Here is a 27,865-nt window from a genome sequence, read left to right as displayed (position 1 = left end):
GCGGGCGGGCGCCGGCAGTCACGGGCGGCATGGGAGCTCAGAGCATTCCTGCGGACGGCGGGTGCTGCTCCGCGTCTCATTAGCCAGAACGTCCCGTCCCATCCCGTCTGCACGGAAAACCACCGCGGCTCCGACTGAGGCCCCAGAGCAACAGAGAGCAGAACGCGGTCCAGACCTGCCTGCGCTGGGTCCCGCGCCCGCCCGCCTGCCTGCCTGCCCATCCCCCCTACCCCCCTGCCCGCCCGCCCCAGCCCTCCGCCGGTCTGGGCTTGGCCCGTGGATTCCAGAGTCAGAGCGACGGGAACTAGACTCCCCGCTCCCCATCGTCCTAACAGCCCTGAGCTCCGGCCTCGGTGTTCTGGTCTGTAAAATGGGGGTAACAACTCAATGCGCTGTGAGGCCCTGGAAGGCGGTTGGGGGGAGCAGGCAGGTGCACAGAGGCTGTTGGGGCCTTTGTTTACGTTCACTGTGTGTCTCCAGCGGCCAGCTGCCCCCGGGGTTCCCGGAGCTGACACGGAGCCTTCCGGAACGCTGGCCGGCGTCCCCGCCCCTGGCGCAGGCAGACAGGGGTCAGGGTCAGCGATGACCTGGCGGGGGGGAGGGAGGGGAGCGCCTCACCTTTGGTCCCTGGCCTGGCCTTATCTCTCCCCCAGTCTGTCCTCAGTCCGTTTGTCCATGCCACGGCGACGGGTAGCAGGCAAACAGGAGGGCGGGCAGGCAGGAGCCGGGGCGGCCGGGTCTGGGCGTGGGGAGCCCCAGCCAGGCAGCCAGGGCCCGGGAGGGCCTCCCGGGGCTGTGCCCCCAGCCCGTGCCCCCAGCCCCACCCACAGATGGGGACCAGGAGCCCAGAGGTGGGACGGCACCTCATCCGGGGCCCACGCCTCCTGCCTGCTCGGTGGACAGTGAGCCCCGAGGCTTGGGAAGCGGGGTACCCGCTCCCTCTGTGCCCTAACCTGGCCCCTCCTCACCCGCAGCTCAGGGCACTGTGTTACACCTTCCAGAAGCTTCCGAGGAAACCCGAATGCGGGCCCAGGGAATGGACGCGGGCAAGCAGGGCCACCGTCTGTGCGCTGCGTGGGAGCCGCGCCCAGCACACAGGCCCGCAGCACCCAGCCCACCTCCCTCCGCAACACCCACCCCAAGCCACCCAGGTCCCCGCGCCCCTGCCCACACGTGACAGCGACAGCCCGGGAACGTGGGGAACGGGGCTGGGAGACCTGAGCATTCAGCCCGAGCACAGGGGCTGCTCCCCCGCCCCCCCGGCCCCCCCGCACTGCGGGGCGCCCCCCCGCCGCACTGCGCGGCGCCCCCCAGCCTTAAACACACCCCCCGCTGCAGAGAGCAGTGAGAGAGGACCATCAGTATTAATACCCGTTATGGCCATTGATTTCAGCTTTAAAGCATCGATTTCCAGTCAGGCCCCTTTAGGAGGCTCTTTGTCGAAGACGCATGGATGCCGCCCGCCCGTGGGTCCCACCGGCCAGGGCTGTGACCTCCCCCAGGGGCCTGAGCCGTGGGCACCCTCACCTGCTCCGCCCTCCACAGGAGCTGACATCGGGCTGGGGCCCTCCATCCAGGGAATGGGGACCCTAAAAAGCCACATCTTCTCGGCTCCCCACTCACCAAACGGCCTGACGCCAGGACCCTCCGTCCCCCTGCCCCTTTCCGCTCCTCATTGAAGAATTCACAGAGACCGGCTCCGGGGTCGCACACCAGAGCCAGACAGGGGCCCGGCCGGCGTGTTGTAGGGATTGAGTGTCGACCTATGAACCAGAAGGTTAGGGTTCGATTCCTGGACAGGCACAGGCCCGGGTTGTGGCTCACTCCCCAGTGTGGGGCGTGCAGGAGGCAGCCGGTCCAGGATTCTCTCTCATCATGGATGATTCTCTCTCTCCCTCTCCCTTCCTCTCTAAAATCAGTGAAGGTAATATTTTTTTTAAAAAGGGCCAGGCAGTAATGCGACCCCTCGGGCATCGTACCGTGATGGGGCAGCGTAGAAACTGCAGCCGGGGGTGGCCGAGGGTCCTGCTGTGGGCATTTGCGGCCCCACTGTGCGCAGGTCGGCCGAGGAGCTGCTCTGAGGACAGAGCGCCCTCCCTGACCTCCCAGGGGACTGAAGGCTCCTGACCACCCTCCCACCCTCCAGTCCGGGGACACCCCAGGCTCCTGGGCCACCGGGCGCTCCTGCGTCCCCTCGGCAGGTGGGCGGGGTCAGGTTCCCAAAGTCGCCAATCAGGTGAGGGCAAGGTGGAGCCCAGGTCTTGGGGGGGGGGGAGGGGGAGCTGGCCACGCCTCTGGTCAGGCCCCGCCTGGGGCTGCGCCCTGAGGAGCCCCTCGGGGTCCAGGCGTTGGCGCTGAGCAACCAGCTTCCTTCCTCTCCCCCCCCCCCACCTCCCGCCATGTCCCGTGCCACCCGCCCCATCGGAGCCGCCCTCCTCCTCCCGGCCCCAGCCCCCGCCCTCCCAGCCCATCCCGTGGCCTCTGCGTCAGAATGGTGCCTGAGGGGCCGCGGCACCCTGTGGTGGGTGGGGCTGGCGTGGATTGCCCACGATGACTGGACCGATCTCTTCCCGCCATGCTAAGCCAGGAAGGCAGAGAGTCAGCTGCTCGGGCAATGGCACACCAGGCGCCCCCTTGGCATCCTGCAGTCAGCCCTCCCCCGGGCAGGCCAAACGCCTCTGCAGCCGGCCCGGCTTCCCGCCTCCCATGTGGCCGCCATCCCGCCCTGACTTAACGAGGAGCAGCGGGCAGTCCCTCTCCCAGGGGCACCCTCCGGGCCCATGCGTCCCCCAGAGGCACCGGAGCCCAGGGAGGGCCTCGGAGCCGGGCCGGCGGGCGGGGTGTGAGGGCCAGGCGCCCGCTCCGAGCGCGGCAGAGCTGGGGACCCTGGGCGATAGAACGGTCTCTAGTGATTATCTCAGTCCCACCTTGAGAGTGCGTTGGGCAGGGACTGCGTCTGCGTTAGGCACTGCCAGCTGTAAATTACTGCTCTCGGGGCAACGGGGAGCGCGGCGGAGTAATTAGCACAAGGCGCGAGGCTGCCGCCAAAGAGGCGTATTTTACACCTAAATTACAATTAAATGCAGCGCCATCTCTCCCAGCAGCGCACAGACAGCCCGCCGCGTCCCCGAGCTGTGGCTCCATCCACGCGGGTATTTGTCTGCCGCTGGGAGAGGGTGGCACTGCCCGCTGCCCTGTGCCCCAAGGGTGCCCGCCGGGCCCTGGCTGCAGCCTGCGGGAGGAGCCACAGCAGGAGCGCCCTGGCCCCGGCCGGGGTCAAGGGTCAGGGCCAGCTGAGGGCCTGGGGTGGAGACGGAAGCCCAGTGGGCCGGGCGCCAGCGAGGGGCCAGCGGGAGCCCCGGGCAGCACCCAGCCGGGAGCCTGCGGACGGTGCCCTGAGCTGGAGCCCGCCGACCCGCCCTTGCCGAACCACTCGGTCTCCGGAAGCATCCCAGCGCGCCCCGGCAGCCCGCAGCCCCGAGCACGGCCAGGCCGGCTACAGCCCAGAGTCCGCCGGGGCCTCGGTGTCCCTGCCCGTCCCAGGGGGACCCACGCTGCCGGCCTGGTCCCAGTGGCCACACAGGAGGCACCCTCGGGGCGGGGTGGGGGGTGGGTGCCCTGGGAGGAAGGTCAGGATCACCCGTCCTCCCCAGCTGGTTGGTCACTAATAGACTCGGACGCCCATCCATCCCCCACAAACCGTTTTCCTCCTCATACTTGGGCGGCATGAAACCAACCTCCTGGGCGCCCCGCCCTCACACCTCCGCCCCCACATGGCCGCTGGACCTGCAGGCAGGCCACCCTGCCAGGCTGTGGCGAGGGGGGCGGGCAGGGACCTCCAGAGACCAGGCGAGTGGGGAGAACACGGAGGTGGGAGTAAGGGGGGGCCCAGGCAGGCGGGGGCTGCTGGGTGGCAGGGCCAGGGCTCAGGCAGCCCCGGCAGTGCCAGTCAGACCCAGAGTCCACCGCCCCCCGTGCCTGGCACTGGGCGCACGGGTCCCGGTGAGGGCGGCGGGCGGGGGTGGGCCGGAGGAGGGAGGAGAAGAGGGAAATGCCAGCCCGGAGCAGGCTCTTCGGAACGGGACACGCAGCCGGGACGCTGCCTTAGGACAGACGTAAACAGACCTTCTCGGCGGGTGCTTCCCGGGCTCTGGGCGTGGCCGTCACCGGGCCTGGAACACTCGGACCCGGACGCCCACCTGGAGGGTCCCAGCCACACGGGACCCGGCACAACAGGGGTCAGTACCCCTTCCTCTGGGCAGGGGGAGGACGGGTGTCCCTGGCTGCAGACACGGGGGGCCCAGGCCCACGGGGGACGTCACCCCCATGTGCGGACATGGGCGCATGGCTCACTGAGGGCTTCCCGGCCTCGGCCCCTGAACCCCAGGACCCTGCGGTCCGCCTTGCCGGCCTTCAGGGCACATCAGGCCCAGAGCCCCTCTGACCTCCAGCCGGAGGCCTGGCCGCTGCCTCTGCCCTCGGCTCGGGCCCCTGTGGAGTGAGGAGGCCGCAGAGAGACGGCCGTGGACTGGGGAATGCAGGAATGTCCGCCCAGATGCCCCCCCGACGCCCCCCCAAGATGGCCCGCCTGGCACCTGGATGCCCTGGGCACAGGGCCTGGCCCCGGGCACCCACAGCAGCGGGTGAAGGGGAGGGACGGTGAAAGCAGGAGCCGATGAGCAGTGTGCTGGCCGGAGGGCCGCCAAGGGGGTGGGGGAGGGCTCCCTCGAGGTGCCGAGGTGTGAAGCCCGCGGCCTGGGGTTTGGGGAGTCCCCTCAGCTGCTGTGCAGGGAGGGACGGAGGGGCAGCCAGGGCCCCGGAGTGCAGAGTCCCCGGGCAGAGTCCAGGAGGACGAGGGGTCAGTGACCCAGACTAGAAGCAAGGCCACCTCCTTGCTGTCCTTCCGGCGACCATAACCCCAGACCGGCCGGAGCCCAGGCCCCACAGCAACACGGTCCCCTCCTGCTGGCCGAGGGTCCGCCGGAGCCAGGAGGGCGCGGTGCGGCTCCACGTTAGGGCTCAGGCCCGGGCTGCGGGCTGGGTCCCCAGTAGGAGGCGTGCAGGAGGCAGCCGGTCAGTGATTCTCTCTCATCATGGATGTTGCTCTCCCTCTCCCTTCCTCTCGGAAAGCCATAAAAATCTATTTTTAAAAAATAAATAAGGGAAAAACAGAGTCACACTGTGAGCTGAGCAGCCCCACCAGCCAGGCTGAGGCCCAGACGGCCGGGCGCTCCGGAGGCAGCAGGGCCTGGGGGAGGGAAACGCAGGGTGCGGGAGTAGGTATGGGGGTCGCCCTATGGCTTGCGGATTAGGGGCGCTGGTTGTAAAGGCTGGAAGCTGGAGGGGGCGGCCGGAGGGGGCGCTGGGCAGGGAAGAGGCCCCAGGAAGAGGCCAGGTGAGAGAACCCAGGCAAAGGTCATTCTCCAAATTACGGGCAGCGGGGGAGGGGCGGCGGGGGACCCTCTCGCACAGGATGGCTCCTCCTCGCTCAGCCTCGGCCCCCAGCTCCCAGCGAGGCAGCTGCCCTTTGGGCCACAACACCTCCCTACAGCCCGCCGTGGAGTGGGCCTGTGCTGTCCCGGGACATGCCCTGGTGTGGGGGGACCCTCGGTGTGGGGGGACCCTGCTCGGAGGTCCAGCCTTAGAAAGATGGGGATGGAAAGGGCGTCTCACTGTCCATGGTACCCCAGCCCTGTTTCGGGGAGCAGCTGAGTGGGTTACAAGGTCACAATGAAGACTTGGGACCCATCCTATCAGCAGTGTGTTCAGATGGGGGGCTCCTCCCAGGCCCCCCAACCCCGGGTGCCGGCTCCCAGCCTCCAGCCTGTAACGCTTCCTTTCACCTCTGACCCGTGTTGGAGGGCCCGTGTTGGGGCAGCAGCCCTGGCCGGCTGGCCTCTGTCCGGGTCCACCCACACACGCACACACACGCACACGCACATGCACATGCACACACGCGTGCACACACTCACACACGCACACTCGCACATGCACACGCACACACACACGCATGCACACACACGCGCACACACATGCGCGCACACGCACGCACGCTCTCGGTGAGCCAGCTGGCCCTTTAAGAAGCTGGCCGCTGCTGGCACGGCGCACAGCTGGCCCCGCGGAGCCGGGCACGTTCCGGGTCCTTCTGGAGGCTGAGCTGGAGAGGAGACAAAATGTTCCTGGGAGCGCGTAAACAAGCCGAGTGTTTTGAAAGCCTCTGCGCAGCCGGCCTGCGAAACAAATGCAGGGATTGCAAAAGGCCCAGCTGCCGGGAGCGTGGGCGGCACCAGCTGCCCCCCCCCCCGGCTCCGGGGAGGGAGAGGCAGGGGAGGGGGGTGCTCCAGGCCGCGCTGGCTGCGTGGACAGATGTCGGCTCCGCGTGGGTGCATACACACGCCTCTGCTGTGAACACGGGCGTGCGCAGACGCACATGGTTGTTTTGTGCATGTGACTGGGCATGTCTGCACACACGGAGCATGTGGTGTGTGTGTGTGTGTGTGGCTGAGTGTCTGCACACACAAAGCATGTGATATGTGTGTGAGTGGCTGGGTCTGTTTGCACACACACATGGAGCATGTGTTCTGTGTGAGTGGCTGAGTGGCTGCACACACGGAGCACATGTGTGGTGCACAGCACCCAGTGCTGCCCCGGGAGCCCTCTGGAGGACCCACATTCACCCGCCGGGCAGGGAGCAGGAGCCGCCGGGAGAGCTCAGGGCGCGGCCGTGGAGACCAGGCCTCGGAAGGCAGCGCCTGCAGGAGCCGCTGGGCGGGCGGGCAGTCGAGGAGGCACACGGAGGAGAAGGCCCACCAAGCAGAGGGCACACCGAGCGGAGGGCACAGACGCTGGGGCCCAGGCCAAAACCCCGGCTTCCTGACAAGACCAGGTTCCTGGGCAGCTCAGCCCCCTCCTCCCCCTCCCCCCCTGGGGCTCAGGGAGAGCCTCAAGGCTCAGTTCCCAGTCTGTGCAGTGGGCGGCTCACTCCCTCTCAGCCGGCTGGGGGGACCAGAGCCATACGCTGGGCAGGTGCGTGCAACGGGGAAGCAGGTCCCCCCACCGCCCCCCGCTGCGCCCCCAGGTCTGCGCCCCATCCTCCGACTGCAGGGGCTGTCAGCCACCTCTCCGACAGCACCGCCCCAGCCCCCACCTCTCCCAACACCCAGCACCGGTTCAGGACTGGGCGCTGGAGGCACACCGGCTGGGGCCTCGCCCCAGGACGGGCACCCGCAGGGCCCGGCGCAGGGAGGCAGAGCGGCAGGAGCCGCGGAGGCCGGGGACCGCAGCGGGGCCTGGCTGGGCAGTGGGCGGGCAGGCACCCGCCCGGAGGAGGAGCCCGTGTGGAGGCCGGCAGCCGGGAGACGGGGCTGAGACAGCGCCAGGCGCACAGTAGGTGCTCATGGTGCCCGCCGTGAGTGGATGGAGCCGGGGAGCAGGAGAAAACTGAACAGAGAAGGAATATCCCTCCAGGTTGCGGGGTGCCCCGTTTGCTGGCCCAGAAGGTGGGGGTGTGTCCCGCCCGCCCAGGGAGGGCCTGTCCCACGGCCTGCTCCTCGCCAGCGTCACACACACGCCTGGCCCAGGGCTCAGCCCCGGGAGCCGCTGGTCCTCAGGGCCCTGGGCAGGGCGGCTCCCTGAACCCCTGCCAGCCCGCGGGGGGCAGGGAGCGTCCCCCCCGCCTGGCTGCAGCAGGCATGGCCCCGCCAGGAGGCCCACTGAGACATGGGTGGCGGGAGGAGGCGCGGGCGGGAGGGGGCACGGTCCCAGCCAATGCCAGGGCTGCCAAGCTGTCCACCCCTCTGGCTCCCGCGGCTGGAGGGGCTCCCCCCCAAGGCCAGCCTAGGGTACCTGTGAGCCAAAACCACTCAGAGCGGCCAAATGGGTCCCCTTTCTGAAGTGCCCGGGGCGGAGGGGGACGGAGGGAGGCGGAGGGAGACGGAGGGGGGTGGAGGGGGGCCGAGGGGGACTCCTCGGCTTCTGGGCCAGCGGCCCGGCCCAGGGAAGCGTGAGGCGGCAAAAGGCATTGGGGGGGGGGGGTAACATGCCCTGAGCTGGGCCAGGTCCCCAGCCCCCGGTGACCGGACGTGCCCAGGGGTGGCCCCACCCCGCAGGCATGCCCCATCCAGGGAAGTGACAGAGGCACAGCTTGGGCCCAGCCAGGGAGGGAAGGAGTCAGGATGGGGGGATGGGGGAGTCACGGCCACACCACCAAGACGGCCTCGGGGGTGGGGGCCACGGCGGCATGGCTCCCACGGGGAGGGGGGTCCCTCCCAGGGCCGGGCTGGGCCGCCCTCCCTGAGCCCCAGCACCCACACGGCCCAGACCGCCCCGCCCTGGAAACCAGTCCCTGGCGGGGAGGAGGGGCTGCCTCCGTGCCCATCCCAGTTCCCAGGGGGACACGCGCCCGAAAAGAAGGAGGCCAAGGAGGCTGACGGCCTGGGGTTCGGGCGGAAATGTGCTCCTTCCCCCGCCCCGAATGGCTGTGCCTCTGTCTGCTCCGTGCACCCGGCCCTGGCTCCGGGGCGCGTACCCAGTGCCTGCCGCCCCGTCCCTAAACCGGCCTTAGTGCCCTCTGACCCCCGGGACCAGGAGGTGACCTGGGTGCCCCCTCCGCGCGGCCCCGGGACCTCCTTCCTGCTGCGCCCCCGCCAGCTCTAGGTGGCCCCGCAGTGCTGCCCAGGGGCTGTCCTGGCGCCCTGCCCACTGGGGTCCAAGGGGGTGTCTGAGGATGGCACGGCAGCTTGGGGTGACGGGTGAGGCTGGTAAATGTCCCGTCTGACCCGAACCTGGGCCCCCAGGGCCTCGTTCACACCCACAGACCTGATGTCTCAGGAGCCGCTTCCAGGAGCCCCCGCAGGCCTGGGGTGGCCCCGGCAGAGAGCACGGCAACAGCAGGGGCCGACCGAGACCCCCCCACCTCCCCTGCTGGGCACTTCTCACGGGGTTCAACGGGCACGTAAGAGCTCAGACCCCAGTTCCGTCTGTGCCCCTCCAGCCCATCCCCCTCTCTGCTGAGCAGCACGAACCCCCAGAGCTCGGTGAAGCCCCGAAGTCCCCGGCCCGGCCCCCCGGGAACAGAGCCGCCTCATCCACCGGCTTCCTCCCCTCCCGGCCTTCTTCCCTCTTCCCACTCCACTCCCCAAGCGGGCCCTCTTTCCGGGGACCCTCAGGGGTCTGGCTTCACGGAGAGGTGCTCCCAGCCTGCCCGCTCCCCTCCCAGGGCCCCCCGCTCCGGGCCACGCGCTCTGCAGAGCCGCTCAGCTCGGGGGGCCTGGCGGGAGGGCCCGCGGTGAACTTGGCCAGCACGTGGCTGTGCACACGGCGCTCCTATACCGAGGGGACACGGCGTTCTATACCGAGAGGGACCCGGGCCTCGAGGCGGGGCCTGCTGCCTCACTCGGCGAGACCTCGCGTGGTGAGGAGGCGCCCCCAGCACCCCAGCAGGGCGGGACGCCTGGCCAGCCCGCGTCATGGCGGCAGCAGGCGGGTCCCGTCCCAGGGCCGGGCCTGCAGTCCCCTCCCTGTCCAGACCCGCGAGAGGGAGGCTGCGGCCCCCGACCCCTGCACTCCGGGGCGTGGGACGCAGGAACCAGAGCCGGGTCCCACGGGAGGTCCGGCAGGAAGGCCAGGGACCTCCAGGCCCGCTAATTGGGCCTGGCAGGCGCTCTCCCAGCGGCCGGCCTGGCTCTCCTCCCTGCCGGGCGCTGACCCACCCCAGCCCGGGCTGCAGGGCCCTTCCGCCCGGAAGCCTCTGGCTGGGGTCTCCTCCAGCTGGAGGAGGTGGGGGCAGGGGGAGAGAGCCGAGCATCGCAGGGACCAGGCCAGAGACAGACGTGGCTCCAGGCCCCTCCTAACCCCCCAGAGGAGAGGCGGCCCCATAAACAGCGATAGGAAACCGTCCACGCTGCTCCAGGCTGGACGGGCGCCCAGCTCCCAGCGGAGCCCGCTGCGGGGATTGCCCAACTGGCCTGTTGCAAAGGGTTCAGTCCTGGCGCCAGGCCCCCCGATGGCTGCCCTCGCCATGGCTGCTCCCCATGGCTGCCCCCCCATGGCTGCTCCCCCCCATGGCTGCTCCCCCATGACTGCCCCCCCATGACTGCCCCCGCCATGGCTGCTCCCCATGGCTGCTCCCCCCCATGGCTGCTTCCCCATGGCTGCTCCCCCCCCATGGCTGCTCCCCCCATGGCTGCTCCCCCCATGGCTGCTCCCCCATGACTGCCCCCCCATGGCTGCCCCCCCATGACTGCCCCCCCGTGGCTGCTCCCCCATGGCTGCCCCCCATGGCTGCTTCCCCCATGGCTGCTCCCCATGACTGCTCCCCCATGGCTGCCCCCCGTGGCTGCTCCCCCATGACTGCCCCCCCATGACTGCCCCCGCCATGGCTGCTCCCCATGACTGCTCCCCCATGACTGCCCCCCCATGATTGCCCCCCATGACTGCTCCCCCATGGCTGCCCCCCCATGACTGCCCCCCATGACTGCTCCCCCATGGCTGCCCCCCCATGACTGCTCCCCATGACTGCTCCCCCATGACTGCCCCCCCCATGACTGCTCCCCATGACTGCTCCCCCATGGCTGCTCCCATGGCTGCTCCCCATGGCTGCTCCCCCCCCATGGCTGCTCCCCCCATGGCTGCTCCCCCCATGGCTGCTCCCCCATGACTGCCCCCCATGGCTGCTCCCCCATGGCTGCTCCCCCCCCATGGCTGCTCTCCCATGGCTGCTCCCCCCCATAGCTGCTCCCCCATGGCTGCTCCCCCCGTGGCTGCTCCCCCATGGCTGCTCCCCCCCTATGGCTGCTCCCCCCCGTGGCTGCTCCCCCCGTGGCTGCTCCCCCATGGCTGCCCCCGCCATGGCTGCCAGGTCCCCCTCGGCTGGCAGGCCCTCCCCACCCCCCGGGCCCCTGAGCACCTAAGGAGTGAGGACAGCGGCCGCTGGTCGGGGTGGAAAGCCAGGTGAGCGGGCCCCGGCCGGCCTGCGGGCAGGACAGGAGGCGGCACAGGCCGGGTGGCGGTGGCTAAGGGACTCGTCTCCCTTCTCACCTCGGGACCTCCCTGGCGGGGCGCGAGCTCGCCTTTGGGAGCCCGGGCTCCTGTCCACACAGCGGGAGGGCTCACGGCCTCTGAGCTGCAGGGAGGACATGGGTGCCACCCACTTGGCACTGTCCTCCTTGTCAAGGGGTCCCTTCCCCGGCTTCAGGGACCACGCCCTGCCTGTGCCCCTCATCCTGCCTGTGCCCACTCCCTGGCTGCAGCCCACGCCCCCCTCAGGGGGTCCAGCCCCCACGCTCCGGCCCAGGCACTGCCGCCGGGTGGGCGTCCCTGCGACAATGCCCGTCTCCGGGCCCCCATTCCAGCCCATGATCAGGGAACCCCAGGCAGGACGCAGAAGCTCTGGAAGGCTCCGCCGAGGGGACCCGCCCTCGCTGAGAGCCCTGCCGTCAGGCTCCAGGATGCTCAAGGACCCCCCGGCCGGCCGGCCGGCCCGCAGGGCAACCCTGGCCGCCGCCGAGGGCGCAGGGCCGGTTAGCGTGGTATTGATTGGACACACTGAGGGGGGCGAGGCCCGTGTCACCCACTTCTCCGTAATGGGCCATCGCAGGCCTCGTGTGGTATGGTAAAGGCGCTTGCGGACGATTTAATAGCTCATAAAATTTTATGGGCCCCGTTGAAATCAGCGATGGCTCGGCCCGCACGCCGTTTGCTAAATGTCTCGTCCATTTCTCCCCCTGCATATGGGAAAGCTAACATCTGCTCGGGATGGAGGAGAGGAGAGAAAGATCTGTTTTTCCAGCAAAGGTGAGCGGTCCGTGCTCTCCGGCAGCAGCCTCTGCGCCAAAGCATGCTGTCCCTTGAAGCCCGCAGGAGGCTCGCTGCCCCGCTGACCCACCCGCCGTCCTGCTGCGCCCAGGGGCCCGGCGCCCCTCCGGCGACCGACCGACCAACCGACCCGAGGAGCTGCCAGCCTCTCAGAGCCGTGACCGCGCCCTGGGATCCACCCAAAACCGCCGGGGCCCATTAGAGTCACCACCTGGGGATTCGTAAAGCACCCACTGTGTGCATGGTGCGGGAGGGGGAGCCACAGAGAAGAAGGCCACAAGGTCATGGCCGGCGAGGAGCTCGTCCTCGGAAGCTACTAGAACAGGAACGGAGCCCTGCTCCCAGGCAGACGGGCTCCGGGAGGCCGCGGCCATCGGCTGGGGTTCAGGGACGGCAGATTCAGAACCCCGTGCGGCCCGACTGGCCAGCGTGGCTCAGTGGTTGAGCATCAACCCCTGAACCAGGAGGTCACAGCCCGATTCCCCATCGGGGCACATGCCCGGGGCGTGCAGGAGGCAGCCGACCCATGCTTCTCTCTCATCATTGATGTTTCTCTCTCTCCCTCTCCTTTCCTCTCTGAAACCAATAAAAATATTTTTTTAAAACAGTAGCAGTTTTTTTTTAAACCGAAACCGGTGTGGCCCAGTGGATAGAGCATCGGCCTGCGGACTGAAAGGTCCCAGTTCGATTTCAGTCAAGGGTATGTACCTTGGTTGTGGGCACGTCCCCAGTGGGGGGTGTGCAGGGAGCAGCTGGTCAATGTCTCTCTCTCATCGATGTTTCTAGCTCTTTATTTCTCTCCCTTCCTCTCTGTGAAAAATCAATAAAATATATTTTATATATATTAAAACAGCAGCAGCAGCATCTGGGCCCAGGAGGCAGTCTGGCTGCACACGTACATCAGTGTCGCCACCACACACACACACACACTCACACACACCCCGAGACTGAATCTCCCCGTGGGTCACGCAGGCGCCGTGAGGGTGAGAGGAACCGCCTGCGGATGCCGGCGGCTGGTGCTTAGGACAGGGGGTCAGAGAGGAGGAAACCAGTGCGGGGGGTCGTCCAGAAAGGTCAGCGCAGATGACCCCAACACCCGCCACACCCCCTCTGCACGGCAGGAGGCTGGCAGGGAAGCACCCACAGGCCCTCGCGCACCCATGTTCACCCAGCTCCGTTCACACAGGCCCACCAGGAGGCGGGCCGGCCCCCGGGCCCCCAGCTGACGTGGGCGAGCCACGTGGCCATCCACACGTGGAGGTCGCTCGCCCGTGAGGAGTGCAGAGGGGACATGGGCTATGGGGTGGGGCGAGGTGAACCCCGAAAGCACCGCGGAGCGGAGGAGCCAGGCCTGGAAGGTCACGTCGGGCCTGCGTCCAGCGTGCGGACTAAGCAGAACGCGCCGGTCCCCAGAGACGGAGATTGGCGGCGGCGGCGGGGCGGCCGGGCTGCCAGGGCGGAGGAGGGGGATAGGGTTTCCTCCGGTGAGGAAACGCTCGGGAGCCGGATGGAGGCGGCGGTTGCACAACGCGGCGAACGTGCTGGACGCCAGCGCCCTGCAGTTACAGGGTGAGCCTCCCCGTGTGTGATGTGGCCGCCGTCAGAATCACTCTAACAGGCCAAAACCGGTGTGGCTCAGTGGATAGAGCGCCGGCCTGCGGACTGAAAGGTCCTGGGTTCGATTCCAGTCAAGGGCACGTACCTTGGTTGCGGGCACATCCCCAGTGCGGAGGGGAGGGGGGCAGGGGGGTGCATGAGGCAGCTGGTCGATGTTTCTGTCTCATCGACATTTCTAACTGTCTATCCCTCTCAATTCCTCTCTGTGTAAAATCAATAAAATATATTTTTAAAAAAGAAAAAGAATTACTCTAATAGGAGGGCATTCGTGTTGGCGATGTGGTCCAGGGGACGCTCCCTGGGACCAGACCCCGGACACGGCGCTGGTCGAGGGGCGTGGGGCCGTGGCCTGGGCGCAGCCGTTTCTCAGCCCCGTGTGTGCAAGGCCCGTGTCCTGGGGAGGCCGTGGCTCAGGCCGCTGTGGCTGCGCGGCCCCCTCGCCGCCGCTGCTGGAGATCACTCAGCCTAATAGGAGCCGGGACAGGCGGGAATTGGATGTCCCGGTGCTTGATGGTGCCGGGCCCGCGCGGCCGCGGGGACATTAGAGGCGGCGTAATGGCCGCATTCCGCTCCCCTCGCAGCCCCTCCGTGACCTTGGGCAGCTCAGAGCCCGTGGCCGTTTTAATGAAAAATCAGGGGGAAAAAGAAAAGAAAAATCAGGAGTGAGGAGATGGCTGGGGCTGGGGGAGGGCTCTGTGTGGCGCCCCACGTCCGTCTGTCCGTCCGTCCGTCACCACTGGCTGCGGGCCACCTGCCCCCCCACGGGCCACGCCACGGAGGACCCCTCGCCGTGGAGCCTGGGGACCCCTTAGAGACTGACAGAACCCCCCCTGGGCATCCTGCCCAACCTGTGAGGGGGAAGGGCGACGGAGAAACAGGGACAGAGCCCGAGGGGTTGTCATCATGACAAGGGCCCTCTCTCAGACCAAGGGCCCTCTCTGACCAGGCCGGGCAGGACCGCTCCCTCCCGATGCCCCTCCACGGCCTGTCCCCCAAGCCACCTCCTGAGTCAGAGCCGGAGCCCGGCTCTGCTGAAGGCCAGCCCCCAGGTGGTGTCACCCCGCTGAGCCTCAGTTTCCTGGCCTGTAAAATGGGGGCCTGCCCCAGGTCATGGTTTGTGTTTCTGTGCGACAAGAGGATGGGACAGTGGGTACCACGCCTGACCCTGGACAGTCCCCGAGATGGAGAGCTGTGATCAGTAACGTCATCGCGTGGGCCCGTCCCCCTCCCGCCCCCCACGTTCCTGAAGCCAAAAACTGCCCAGACCCCCTGCCCGCCACCGGCCTCCCCTCCCCCACACCAGGGAGGCCCCGCGGGGCGGCGGTGGGGCCGGTTTGCGGTGGGAAGGACAACGGCCGGGGCCCAGGGCCTCCCGTGAGCGGGACAGCTTGGCTCGGGCATGGCCAGCAGTGCCTGGGGGGGTCCCAGAGGACGGGCTGGCCACGCCAGAGGCCACGCCAGAGGCCACGCCGCGGGAGCTGGGGAGGAACATCCCGTCCTGTGGGCCGCGAAGCAGGGTTCCAGGGACCTGTGCCCCGCTTACAGCCACCCTGTGCCAGGCCTGTCCTTGCCAAACCATTACCCAAGCGGGTGTTAGGAGAGAGCTGGCGCGGAGCCTCAGGCGCGTCTGGGGGAGACAAAGGGGCGTGGAGAGCCAGCCCTCACCTGCCCTCCCCCCGCCTCCCGAAGCGCGTGGGCCCGTGGCTGTCGATTGCAATGCGTCCGTGGGCGCTGCAGTGATGACAGACACCGGGAGGGCGGCTCGGCTCCCACACCCACAGGGAGCCTCCTTCTCGCTGCCAAAGGCCTGTGATGGCGCAGAGACCTGGGGAGCTGTGGGCACCGTGGGCACCACAGCTCCAGGGCCACCGTCAGGGCCACGGCCACGCCAGCCAGGGCCCCTCCCCCGGCGCCCCACTTCCCGGGACCGGCCAGGGGCCGTGTTAGCAGCAGGGCCCCCTAACGACACCCTGGCCACAGATCTTCCCGAGTCTGTCTCCTGGGGACCCCTCGCCGGCTGGATGGGGGAGGCTGGCCCGACCTCCTCCGAGGACCAGGGCGGCCCTGGGAGGGCGTTCTGGCCGCAGCGTGGGAGCGGGCGGGGGCTCACTGAGCAGAGAAGCTGAGGTGGGAGAGAGGAGGGGCCCGCCCCACGGTCAGATGCCAGACAGGCCAGGCGGCCGGGCACCTCCCTGAGCGTGGACCCAGGAGGCCACGCTGGCAGTGCTCTCATCACAGCCGATCGATGATTCTCGTCCTTGATGTTTCTCTCCCTCCCTCCCTCCCTCTCCCGTCCTCTCTGAAATCAATGAAAATACATTTTTAAAAAGGAAAGAGTCCTGGCCGGTTTGGCTCAGTGGACAGAGAGCCCGCCTGCCATCCTGGCTGCAGGCTCGGGCGGGGCGTGTGCAGGAGGCAGCCCATGGAGGTGCTTCCCTCACCTGGGTGTTTCTCTCTGTCTCTCCCTCGCTCCTCCACTCTCCTTAAAAGTCAATGGAAAACAGCCTCAGGTGAGGATTTAAAAAAAGAAAGTAAAGAAAAGAAGCCAGCAGCCTGCGCTCGGCCCCTGAGCCCCCGGACTGCCTGGCCGTCGGTTTGCCGTCCACTCAGCAGCTCCCTGTGGCCTGGGCGTGAGCAGACAGAAACCGCTGGTGCCAGGGTTTCCGTTCTGGGTGGCAGGGCGGCAGAGCAGGGCATACGTAATCCTCCTGAGGGCATTTCTCCCAGGGCTCTTTGTCTTTTAAAAAACCTTTGTTGTTGAAAGTATTACCTATGTCTGTCCCCTTCTTTCCCCCACTCACCCCCTCCTTCCGTTGCTTTTTATTATTTTTTAATACATTTTATTGATGTTTTACAGAGAGGAAGAGAGAGGGATAGAGAGTTAGAGACATCGATGAGAGAGAAATATCGATCAGCTGCCTCCTGCACACCTCCTAGAGGGGATGTGCCCGCAACCAAGGTACATGCCCTTGACCGGAATGAACCTGGGACCCTTCAGTGCAGGCCGACGCTCTATCCGCTGAGCCACACCAGTTAGGGCTCCATTGCTTTTTAGAGAGATGGAAGGGAGGCAGGGAAAGAGAAACAAAAATGTGAGAGAGACACACAAATTGGTTGCCTCTCGTACACACCCTGACTCGGGGTGGGGAGCAAACCTGCCACCCAGGGGTGTGCCCTTGACGGGGGATCCAACCCGAGACCCTTCTGTGCGCAGTCCGATGCCCTAACCACTGAGCGGCACCGGCCAGGGCCTCGCCCGGGGGGCTTTGCCACTGGACCGCCTCCCTGAGGCCGGGCACGCTCTCAGACATGCGCTGGGCCACGTCCCTCTTCCTTTGGACCCATTAGCCTGACCTGGTGGCAATAAACCTGCCACTGGGAGGGCCACCAGGCGCCCGCAGCCCTCCCCACCCCTCAGACCCCTCCCTCCAGGGCACCCTCCCCTCCCCGCCGCGGTGCATCAATAGGCAGCGATGACACCGCGGCCGCGGGGCCCTGGGAGTGACGTCATCCCGGGGTTGCCTAGCAACGCCGACAACGTTTGGGCGGCGGGGCCCTGGCGCGGGGAGAGGTCCCGTTTCTGCCGATGGGCGATCAGCTCCCCGGCAACGGGCGGCGGTGACCTCACGCTGTTCGCGGGCTCCGGCGGCGCACAAAGCCCCATTCAGCGCCGTTTCCAGGGCGGCGGCGGCGCGGCGTCCCGCGGTCACCATGGCGACGCGGGCAATTAGCGGCGCGGGCGCATGACGGCGCGTTACTCCGGGGTAATTACCTGCAGGAACACGCAAATTGAACTAAATGGCCAATTGACGCAAAGTGAATGGCTTTTTATTCCCGTCCCTAAATAATGCGTCTGCCGGGAGGAGCGCAAGGTACACGCGGTGCTCCGGGCGCTCCGGGCGGAGGGGGCTCCGGCCGGTGGCGGGGATTCCGGGGTGCCTGCCACCCGCCCGGCTCTGGGAGGGCACCCCGGGCAACCCCACACGCTGTCTCTCAGACGCCCTGCGGGGAGGAAGGCACAGAACTTCCCAGAAGAGGGTGGGGGGCGAGGCACAGCCCCTCCAGGGGGCCCTCCTGGCCCCTCGGTCGGGGGGCGCCATCGCCTGCTCCCGGGAGGGATGCGAGGGGGAGGCGTCAGGGGGTGAGTCCCGCCCTCCGAACAGAGGTTTCTCAGATTCCGTGAACTGGACCTTCCACAGGAAGTCAGCTGGGCCTCGCAGGGAGGCCTCGCAGGCCAGGCCGCATTCCCTCTCCCTTGGGGGCCGGGGAGGGAGCTTGTGTGGCCAGAGGCCCAGCGCGGGCGAAAGGGAACAGAATCGTCCATTTGGGGAGTCCGGCTCCTCAGGGGGCCTGGCACCGGGGCTGGCCTCAGGACAACGGCCACGGCCTTGGGGCTGACCGTCCAGGGCGGACAGGAAGCCCCAGGGCACCCGAGGCAGAGGCAGGTGCCAGGGGAGCGTGGGAGGGCGACCCGGACCCGGGACTGTGTCTATGCTGGCCCTGGTGGGTGAGGTGCCCGGGGCAGGGGGCAGGGGGCAGGGGGCAGGGGGCAGGGGGCAGGGAGAAGGCTCCCATCGGCCCGGCCGGCGCTCAGGGCTGAGCCTCCACCTGTGACCCAGGAGTCCCGCTCGGGTCCCCGCCAGGGCACACGCAGGGTTCCAGGCTGGATTCCCATGGGGGGGGGGGGGGTGCAGGAGGCAGCCAGTCAGTCAGTCTCTCTCACTGATGTTTCTCTCTCTCCCTCTCTTTCTTTTCTTTCTTTTTAAATATATTTTATTGATTTTTTTTTTACAGAGAAGAAGAGAGAGGGATAGAGAGTTAGAAACATTGATGAGAGAGAAACACTGATCAGCTGCCCCCTGCACACCCCCCACTGGGGATGTGCTCACAACCAAGGTACATGCCCTTGACCAGAAGAGAACCTGGGGACTTTCAGTCTGCAAGCCGACGTTCTATCCACTGAGCCAAACCGGTTTTGGCTCTGCTTCCTTTCTGAAATCAATAAAAATATGTATATATTTTTTAATCCTCACCCAAGGATATTTTCCCATTGATTTTTAGAGAGAATGGGAGAGGGAAAGAAAAACATGGATGTGAGAGAGACCCATTGATTGGTTGCCTCCACCCCCGCCCCCGCCAGAGCCAGGGAGGAGCCTGCCGCCGAGGTCCATGCCCTTGACCAGAATCAAACCCGAGACCCTTCAGTCCCCAGGCCGACGCTCTATCCACGGTGCCACACCAGCCAGAGCTATAAAAATATTATTTGTAAAAGGAGGCGGCTCCCAGTTAGAGAAGCCGACCTCGTCTCCATCCTGGCCTGCCTCCCCCGCAGAAGGAGTGCGCACGTGGTGGAATGCCCACGTGCCTACCTGTGCAGAGGGCGCGGGAACCGGACTGAAGCCCGTCCGCCTGCGTGCCCCACACACACCCCCACCCCCTGCACATTCACAGCAGGAAGCGGCCGGGTTTCCGAAACTCTTCCCCAAGGCCTGGGAGCTCAGGGAGCGGCCGCCTTGTCCACTCGGGGCTGGCGAGGCCGAGTCAGATGGCCAGACAGGCGGGCACACTGTCACCTCCACTGCCTGGGGCCAGCGGCCCAAATACAACGCGGGGGGGGGGGGGGCAGGGCCCAGGGTGGGACTGAGCCTGATGGATACACCATAACCGTCCCCAGGGGACCCACGGAAGCCGAGGGTGGGGCACACGGCGCAGGCTTGGGGGGGGGGGGTGTTGGGCTCTGGCACCCCCAGAGGCTTGCTGGTCCGGGGCCTGGGTCTTGGGGGCCAGGACACACGTCTATAAAAGGAGACAAGCCAAGGCCGGGCGGCTGGGCACCAAGATGTGTTCAACGTCATAAACTGCCGTCGCCTAGCTGGTGTGGCCCAGTGGATAGAGCATCGGCCACAGGGGCCCTGTCCCTGTGCCTGTCCCAGCGTCCTGTCTCCCTGCTCCGGCCCGACTGCCCAGCGCCCGCCCCGTCCTGTGCCCGCTGGGCCCGCCTGCCCGGCTCCCGGGCCTCTGCACCGGATGGCAGGAGGGAGCAGCCCTGCCCAAGGTGCGGCCCCCACGGCCACCGCCACGAGGCCAGCTGCCCTTTCCCCACGGCCACGGCCACGAGGCCAGCTGCCCTTCCCCACGGCCACGGCCACGAGGCCAGCTGCCCTTTCCCCACGGCCACGGCCACGAGGCCAGCTGCCCTTTCCCCACGGCCACGGCCACGGCCACGAGGCCAGCTGCCCTTCCCACCGACGCCCGACGGCCGGAACATGGATCGCCCTCCCCACGGGCTGTGAGGGGCCCCTCCGTCACTGGTTTCCCCTCTTTTGCCTCCTCCCGCCCGGCCGCCCATCTCCATTCCCCCTCCCTGCCCCTCCCCTCACGCCCCCTCCTCCCCCTCCGCCCCCTCTCCAGCAGCCCCAGAGGAGGCGGCCCTGCGCTGGGTAACAAATCTCGTCCCCAGCGGGTGCTCAGCCGGCGGGGGCAGCGGCAGTCCGGTGGGGGAGGAGGCCTGTTTGCAGAGCGCCGCTGCCGCCGCCGGGAAATGGCTGTTTGCGCTCATCCATCTCGCGCCCGCGGGCTCCAAGATGCCGCACGGATGACGGAGGGTGGGGGTCACACGCTCAGAGCCTGAGAGCTTTCCAGGTGGGCCGGCTCTGTCCCCACCGCCCAGCCTCGGGGTGCGGGGCCCCTCACTTCCTCCTCGCTCAGCGCCCAGCGCTGCTGGGGGCCAGGGCTCCGCACTCCAGGGCCGGCTCTGCCGGTCCCCCCGGAGGACGCCGGAGGCCGGGGACTCCCTGCCTCACGCTGCCCCCCTCCCACTGCCCCCTCGGTGGGTCCCGTGCCTCCTGGGAGGACCCCGCGGGCCCGGGGCTGGTGTGGGCAGGGCCGGGCTCTGAGTGTGGCAGCTGTGGGGTGAGGGCCAGAGCCCCCGCTGGGCCCCCGCTGGCCCCCAGCCAGGCCCCGCCGATGGAAAGCCCTGGGCACCGGCCCAGAGCTGCCGGCTGCTGGCGGGGCCGGCGGGAGGAGCCTGGCACCCGCCCTGGGCACGCCGCCTGGTGCCGCCACACAGGGCCCGGGCTCAGGGGCTGTCGGAGGGCAGATGAGGTGGGAGGGCAGGCCCACTTCACAGACGGAACACTGAGGCCGGAGGCCACCGGGGGCGGTGGGAGCCCAGGAGTCAGGCCCACGGCCGGGCATCCGTGGGGCCGTGGCCGCCTGACCACATCCTGGTGGCTGACATGTTCTACATGGGGGGGGGGGGCTCACCAGAGCCCACTGACAGCCCTCCGCCCAGCCCCTGGCCCCCGGGAAAATCCCAATAGCACCCGCACTCGGCCCTCGCCCACGCTCTCCTCACCACCAACCAGCACCCACTGCGGGACCCGTGCCCCCGGGCCCCGGGCCCGGCACCTGACCCCACGCAGGAGGCAGGCTCAGGACAGCGGGCGGAGACCCCTCAGCAGGAGAGGGAGGGTTCCGGTCCATCCGGGTGTCTCCCCTGTTCTGGCCTCACCTTCCCCATCTGTGAAGTGGGTCTGAAGAGAGACATCCACGGGGCGGCATGGCCTCACCCCGCTGGGCAGGAGGCACCCTCGTCCTCGCCTGCCTTTGGGGAGACCCAGGCCAGATAGGGGTGCACTGGCCTGGGATCCGCCTGCCTAGGGGTTCACGTGCTGGCCTGTCCCCTCCAGGGGGAGGGGCTGTCCCCAGACACTGGGAGAGGGGAGCGGGGAAGAGAATCTGGGCCGAGAAGTCAGCGGAATTTCACAGGAAGAGGCTTTTCGTTGCTGCTGTTGATCCTCAGCCGGGGATGCTTCTTCGTTGACTGTTAGGGAGTGGGAGGGGGAGGGGGAGACAGAGAAACATGGATGTGGGAGAAACATGTCAATTGGTTGCCTCTTGCATGCGCCCTGACCAGGGCCCAGCCGGGGAGGAGCCTGCAGCGGAGGTACATGCCCTGGATTGGAATCGAACCTGGGACCCTTCTGTTCCCAGGCCGACGCCCTATCCACTGAACAACACCAGCTAGGGCTGAACGTTGGATCTTTTTTCATGGAAACTAGACACTGAAACGCACCGCCTTCCCACAGCTCCTGGGGCCCAGCCAGGCCCACCCCGTGTCTGCGAACCACCTCGGGGCCCCCACCCCGGGGCCTCTCACCGTGGGGGTGACACCCAACCTGCCTGCCCCATCCCTGAGGGTGAAACTGGAGCGCAGCTGTGACCTGGCCCCCAGGGCGGCCGGCGGCCCCAGCTCAGTTACACAGGGGCCTGGGGACCCGCCGGTGACCCCCTCACCAGGGAACCGAAGCCCAACCTTCCGGACCCAGCACCGGGTGGCCCCGCCCACCCCAGGCAGGACCCGGCCCCCGAGGGCGGGCGGGCGGGCGGGCGGGCGGCACAGGCGGGCACAGGCGGCCAGGCCACGCGCTGCTCCCAGGTCCCCGCTGGGAAGGAGGCGGCCTCAGCCGCACCTGTCCTCCCGGACGCCCCAGCACCGACCGGAGGCCAGCCCGGCACTGCCCTGTGCCTGTCCAGGACCCCAAAGGAACACGAGATTGGGGGAGAGGTGCTTGCTGAGCCCTCTGAGCATCAGCCCTCCCCCACCTGGCCCCCAGCTGCGACCTGGCTGGCAAGTGTGACCTGGCTCCACAGCTGGGCCGGCCTGGCTCTCCCCTCCCTGACTCCCCACTCTGAGCCAGGGCAGTGGGGGAACTGGTTTGGGGGCAGCGGGCAGGGGCGGCCCAGTGTAGGACATGCTTAGCTGGGGGTGCCCACAGACACCCAGTGCAGGCTCGCAGGGCAGCCTGGGGTCTGTTGGCACTCGGACACCCAGGGAGGACGGCAGCGCCGAGACCGGGGTCCTGGTGGGGGGTCCCAGAGCCCCATGGAGGCAGAAAGGGTGAGGAGCGGGGTGACCCAGTGCCCCGCCCCAGAGGTCCCAGTGGACATGTAGAGGCACTCCAGCCAGGCCTCGAAGGGGCAGCTGCGGGCCCTGCACACAGGCCAGCTGCCCCTCCAGCCATCACCCGCCCCCCCCAGGCTCCTGCGGGGTCCCTTCCAGGCCAGGAGCCCTGCTCATGCCGGCTCCAGCCCCAGGCTCCGGGCAGAGGCCGGGCCAGGTGCCTGTCACGGGGGCTGACACAGGGCAACGCACACAGTGTGTCTTCAACGCCGGCCGTGTGGCGAGGTCTTCCTGTGTGTCTGCAAGGTGGGCTGTGTCTACCCCATTCCACAGGTGGGGGGAGCCAGGCCCCGAGGCCCCCAGAGGCCTGCCTGGCGGTGCAGGGCAGCAGGTGGGAGCGAGGAGCCACGCTCACTTCCGGGCTCATGTCCCGCCCCCCACTCAGGGCTGCCCCTCTCTGGCTCTTGGGGCCGCTGGTGCTGCCCCGAGGTGCCGAGGGGCCGGAGTTTGGGTAATGCTGGCCTTGGGGTGCCCGGGGGGGTGTCCCGGACCCGGAGTGGAGGGGCGGCTCTGGACGGACGCCTGGCCCCGAGCTGCCTTCACACCCCTCCCCGTGCTGTCTAGCTGGGGTCCACTCTGAACCTCGGATTCTCCTCTGTCCGGTGGAAAGAGCGAGCTGAGGCCCAGGAGCAGGCAGCCCGGTGTGAGCCGTCCACCTCGAGGCCGGGTGTGTGTGGACGGGGATGCAGCACAGCCAGCCAGGACCGGTACGAGGCTTGCCAGCCTGGGGTGGCCTCCTCCATCATCTGTCCCCGCTCCTGGAGCCCGAGGCTCAAGGCCGCCACAAGCACGCCACCTGGCCCTGGCCACGGCCCGTCTCTGCGGCCACGGCCAGGCTCCGGGAAGGGGGTGGACGCCCGCCCCGCCTGCCCGGCCCCAAACGGCAGGAGGGCGCTCTGCCCGTGCCCCCAGCAGCCCCGGGAAGTTCTGGGTGACGGCGGCTGCTGGCGGGGTGACTGGGGCCCCCCCAGGCCCGCAGCCGCTGCAGGGCGGCCGGATATTTACATCCCAAAGGAGGGCGGCCCGCGCGGCCCCAGCGCTTCCTGCCCGCGGGCCGCGGGGCCCAGGACCGCTCAGAGGCTGCTGGTCAGGCAGGGGCGGCCCGGGCCAAGCGCCAGCCCTGGGAACGCGGCGCCCCCGCCCCCTGCACGTCCAGGGCCAGCGGTCACTTATTAATAGCAGCCCCTCGGCCGGAGGCCTCTCCCCTGCGGTCAGCGCCCTCCCTGCGGGCTCGGCCAGTGACCCAGGGACGGCCCCCAGGGGGACCCTCGGGAGTAACGGGACCTCATCTCCCAGCCCGCAGGACACGGGGGGGGGGGGGGGGGGAGCAAGCTTCAAACTCCGGTGCCCTCCTCCCCCTCCCCCCTCCCCTGCCTCACTCTCCTTCCCCCTCCCCCTTTGCACTCTGTACCGGAGCGCCGTCCACCCTTAGGAAGGCTGGGTCACCGTCACCAGAAACCCCTGCTTAGCCCACCTGAGCCCGTGGCCACAGAAACATCGGGAATGTCAGTCACCAGACAGCCTCCTCTGGGCCTGCCCGGCTCCCTGCACAGCAGCGCCGGAGACCCTGCGGGACCTGGGATGGGCGGCACGGCTCCGGGGCGTCCCCGTGCACCTGGGTCACTCGGCACAGCGCCAGCACCGGTCAGGCCCGGGACCGGGGGCCGGTAACAGGCACCATGCCCGTTGCAGAGGTGCAAGCACCGTGCTGGGGGGCGGGAGGGGAGGCGAGCGCGCGCGCGGGCGCAAATGGCCCGGGGCTCCGGTGTAACAGAGGAAAACTGGCCTTGGAAAGAAGGACCCTGGAGACTCTGGGTGCATCCACCCCTCAGGACCACCCGCCCGGCCCCCGTGGCTGCCCGCCCCCACCTCCCAGCGCCTCCTGGGGCCTCTGGAAACTGGAGCCCTGGCCCCAAACCCCAGAGCCTGCTGCGCCTGGGGTGCCCCCTCCAGGCATCCTGCCAAAGTCCTGAGCCTCAGTCTCTCCGTCTGGAAAATGGGACAATAACAGCCAACCGGGCTGAGCTGGGCCATGGGAGGGATCCGAGGCACCCGCTGGCAGGCAACGCTCCCGAGGCCGAAGACACGCCAGGCTGCAAGCTGAGAAGGTGGGCCGTCCGGTCCGAGGCTTAGAGCTGGGGAGATGCCGCAGGACCCCACCCCATGCCCAGGCTGGTTCCTCCACCTGAGGTGCAACGCCGCCCCCTGCTGGACGCTCCTGGAATTGCCCAGCGTGGCGCCGGGGAAGGGCGTGTTCCCCACCCCAGAGGAGCCCCGGGCTGGGGGGATGCCCACTCCCCCACCACCCCCAGGGCAGCGGACGGGGTGGCGGCAGGGCATCCACAGGGCCCTGGTCTGCCTGTGCCTTTGCAGTGGCCTTGAGGCTGACCCTCTGGGCCCGGCAGTCACTCTGAAGCTGCCACAGCCCAGGAGGGTCCTGACCACCGGCTTCCGCTCCAGAAGAAGCTCTGAGCCCTCGGGGCCTGTCACTGTTCCAGGCCTGTCCCCCTCGCCTCCCTGGACCTGGGAAGGTCCTCGGGCCGACAGGCAGGCCTGTGAGCCGGAGAGCAGGGGGGCCGGCTCCCCAACTGCCGCCCACCCCACCCACGCAGCCATGGCACTGCCAGCCGTGTGTCCTGGAGACTCCTGACAAGATCAGCTCTAACCCACCACCGAGTCCCTAGCGTTCGGGGTCCCGCAGCCCCACCTGCCGCGCGACCCTTCCTCCCAGCGGCCGAGAACCGGGGTGCGGAGGGAAGGCCCGCGGCTGGGGAGGGAAATGCCCACATGCAGGGCCCACATGGCCGCGGCTTCCGGGCAGCTGAGCCCCAACGCTGGCATCTCTCCGGCCCCGCAGACGCTGTCAGGGTCCGGGAAGCCCTCCGAAGCCAGCGGGCCTGGGGCGGGTGGGCACGGGCTCTCTGCTCCCCATGCCCGGATCACCGGGCAGTCCCACTCCACACGCCCGCGGGCGGCTCACAGCCGGGCGGGCAGGAGGCGGAGGGACTGGGCTGGGGCTGCACCCAGAGGCTGCACAGGGGTCAGCGAGGGGCTGGCTGGTCCGGGTTCGCCATTCCGCCTTCCTCCTCTCCCTTCATTCCCTTCCCTTCCATCCCTCTTTCCCCTCCTAAACTTTTTTCCTCCAGCCCTCCTACCCATCAGCCCGTGGTTGGCAAATGCATTGGTCAACAGAGCCAAATACCAACAGCACAACGACTGAAATTTCTTTGGAGAGACAAATTTTTTAAACTTAAACTTTAACGCCACTTCTTCAAAATAGACTCGCCCAGGCCATGGTATTTTGTGGAAGAGCCACATGTGGCTCGCCGTTTGCCGACCATTGTTTTAGTGGAAGTTACGTCTCATAAAATATTGGGGACTGTGCCATGGCAGCATGGCCAAGGGTCACCCTGAGGGGGCGGCGAAGGACGGAGAAGAGACAGAGAACGGAGCTGGGTCTGAGTGGGACACTGTCCTCTCTGATGCAGACCACAGCCGTGTCTTTAATAGCAGATGCCACGCGGCACAGTGAGGGCGTGGCCAAGGTGCTTACAGCATCCTCATGGGTTTTGATCCTATTCAATTACACGCACCTGAGCTCTATCCAGCCCACGTCACTCAGGCAGCAGGGCCACGTGTTCAGAACACAGGTTCACGCTCACAACCACAGCTGGTGGCCATCACGGTGCTGGGAGCTCTGCCCTCCACGCTGGGTCTTGCACGTGGCCAGGAGGACTGTGCCCTCATCAGCCCGAGGCTCGAACCTGCCCAGACACCGTGGCCGCGCCCATAGGGGCCATCCCCTATTTGCTGTGGATCTGAGGTTTCAGTGTAGCGGGGCGTCCTGTCCTGCACCGAGCAACTCTACCCTGAACCTCGAGGGGACAGGCCTGGGGCTTCAACCAGAACCCACCACCCCACTTCCACCCTCTGAGTCGTCACCCCCAACACTGTCAAGTCCTCTCTTGGGCAAGTTTTCCGTCCTGTGCCTGCTGTTCCTGCGCCTTCTCTCACTCCGGAACTGCTCTGACTTCATGCGGGGCGTCTGGGACAGCCAGAGGAAGGAGACGTGCAGTCCCAGGAGCTCCAATGCTGGTGAGCGCCCCACAGGTGGTCACTCTGCTTGCCCACCGGCCTCCTGCCCAGGACGCAGCCCCAGGGCCCAGGGCTCCGACCCGCGTTCATTCAGCCCAGCGCCCACAGGCTCTGCCAAGGCCACGGCGAAGGGGCAGGGTCTGCTGGCTCCGCATCCTGGCGGTCACACGGGTCAGTGGACCCCACCCGGGGAGGGGCCCACCCTCGGGTCCCCCGCCTGGCCCTCCAGCCCCGTGCAGCCCTCTGCCTTAGCCTACAGGTGCTCCCCACATCTTGGTCATTCTTGCTAAGTGCCCAGAGCAAGGGCAGGCTGCCAGGTGGGGCGAGGGCAAACGGGTTCCTAAATGCAGACCCCAGACTCGAGGGAGGGGCCTGGAATCAGCATTTTGATCTCAGGTTTTATCCTAAAGCTCGCGAGGCCTGGTCTGGGCCCCTAGGAGCCAGCGGCCCTTCTGTCCAAACCCATGGGGGCCAGGAGCTGCAGCCCCGAGGAAGGGGAGGCCCAGGCCACGGGGCAGGAGACGTCGCTGGGACCCGGCACCCCTATGGAACCCCGCCTGTGACCAGACCCCCGGGCCCAGGCTCTGGGGGCCCCCAAGTAAGACTCCCTGGCCTCGCCCACAGCCGGGCTCACATCCACCTGTTGCCCCAGCGGAAGTGTAATTTTGCACAATTAACCAACCTCCTGGGCCTCTCTGTCTTCAGCTGCAGAGTGGGGGTGCCGAGGGCCGCTGCCTCGCGGGATGTGGGAGTGAAGCCAGAGACACCTGTGCGGGCGACCGAGGCCTCGGCACACAGTGGGTGCTCAGGAAGGCTCCAGGCGCATCTCCGTCACAGCCTCTCCCCGGGGGGCGCCAGGCCTCAGGCCCTGCCGGGTTCCCTCCGGACTTCTCTCCGGAACCTCTCACCTCCATTCTCTCCACAGGCTCTGCAAAGGGGGGCGCTCTCCCGTGCAGCCAGGGGCCCGCTGCCTCTCTCAAGGGCCTCCCTGAACCTTCCCAGTGTCCGCCCAGCCCGCCCCGCCACCTGCGGCCCACGCCCTGTGTTGTCTCTGCACACGTGGGTGGACACCTAGTTGTGCGTGGACACAGGATGCTGCACGCGTGGGCGTGCCCGCACGTGTGCACATGTACATGCATGCACACGTGCACTCACACGTGCACGTCCTGCGCGCACTCGCAGGTCTCCCGGACGCACGCACACGCACGCCGCCCGGGGACGCGCGTCCGCAGCCGTCCGGAGGCCCCGCCCCGCCCCGCCTCGCCGCCTGGGGATGGGTCGCGGCTCGCGCGGAGGCGGGCGGGCGCCCTGCGGTCCGTCGCCTACCCAACAGGACGGCCTGCACCCGAGGCACCGGATTTACATCTTAAAGCC

The 27,865-nt window shown here is 68.0% G+C and overlaps 1 long non-coding RNA gene across 1 annotated transcript; it reads left to right on the top strand.

The window, feature by feature from the left end:
- The first annotated feature begins 718 nt into the window (after window positions 1-718).
- Window positions 719-23,967, top strand: LOC123651459. Its single transcript, XR_006740198.1, has 4 exons — window positions 719-985; window positions 15,367-15,373; window positions 19,058-19,065; window positions 23,950-23,967. It is a non-coding gene; the product is annotated as an uncharacterized LOC123651459 (long non-coding RNA).
- Window positions 23,968-27,865: the final 3,898 nt, after the last annotated feature.

This window comes from Pipistrellus kuhlii, unplaced genomic scaffold (genome assembly GCF_014108245.1).
Source record: "Pipistrellus kuhlii isolate mPipKuh1 unplaced genomic scaffold, mPipKuh1.p scaffold_m20_p_57, whole genome shotgun sequence".
In the NCBI taxonomy this organism is placed as follows: domain Eukaryota; kingdom Metazoa; phylum Chordata; class Mammalia; order Chiroptera; family Vespertilionidae; genus Pipistrellus; species Pipistrellus kuhlii.
This window is presented reverse-complemented; position numbering and strand designations above follow the sequence as displayed.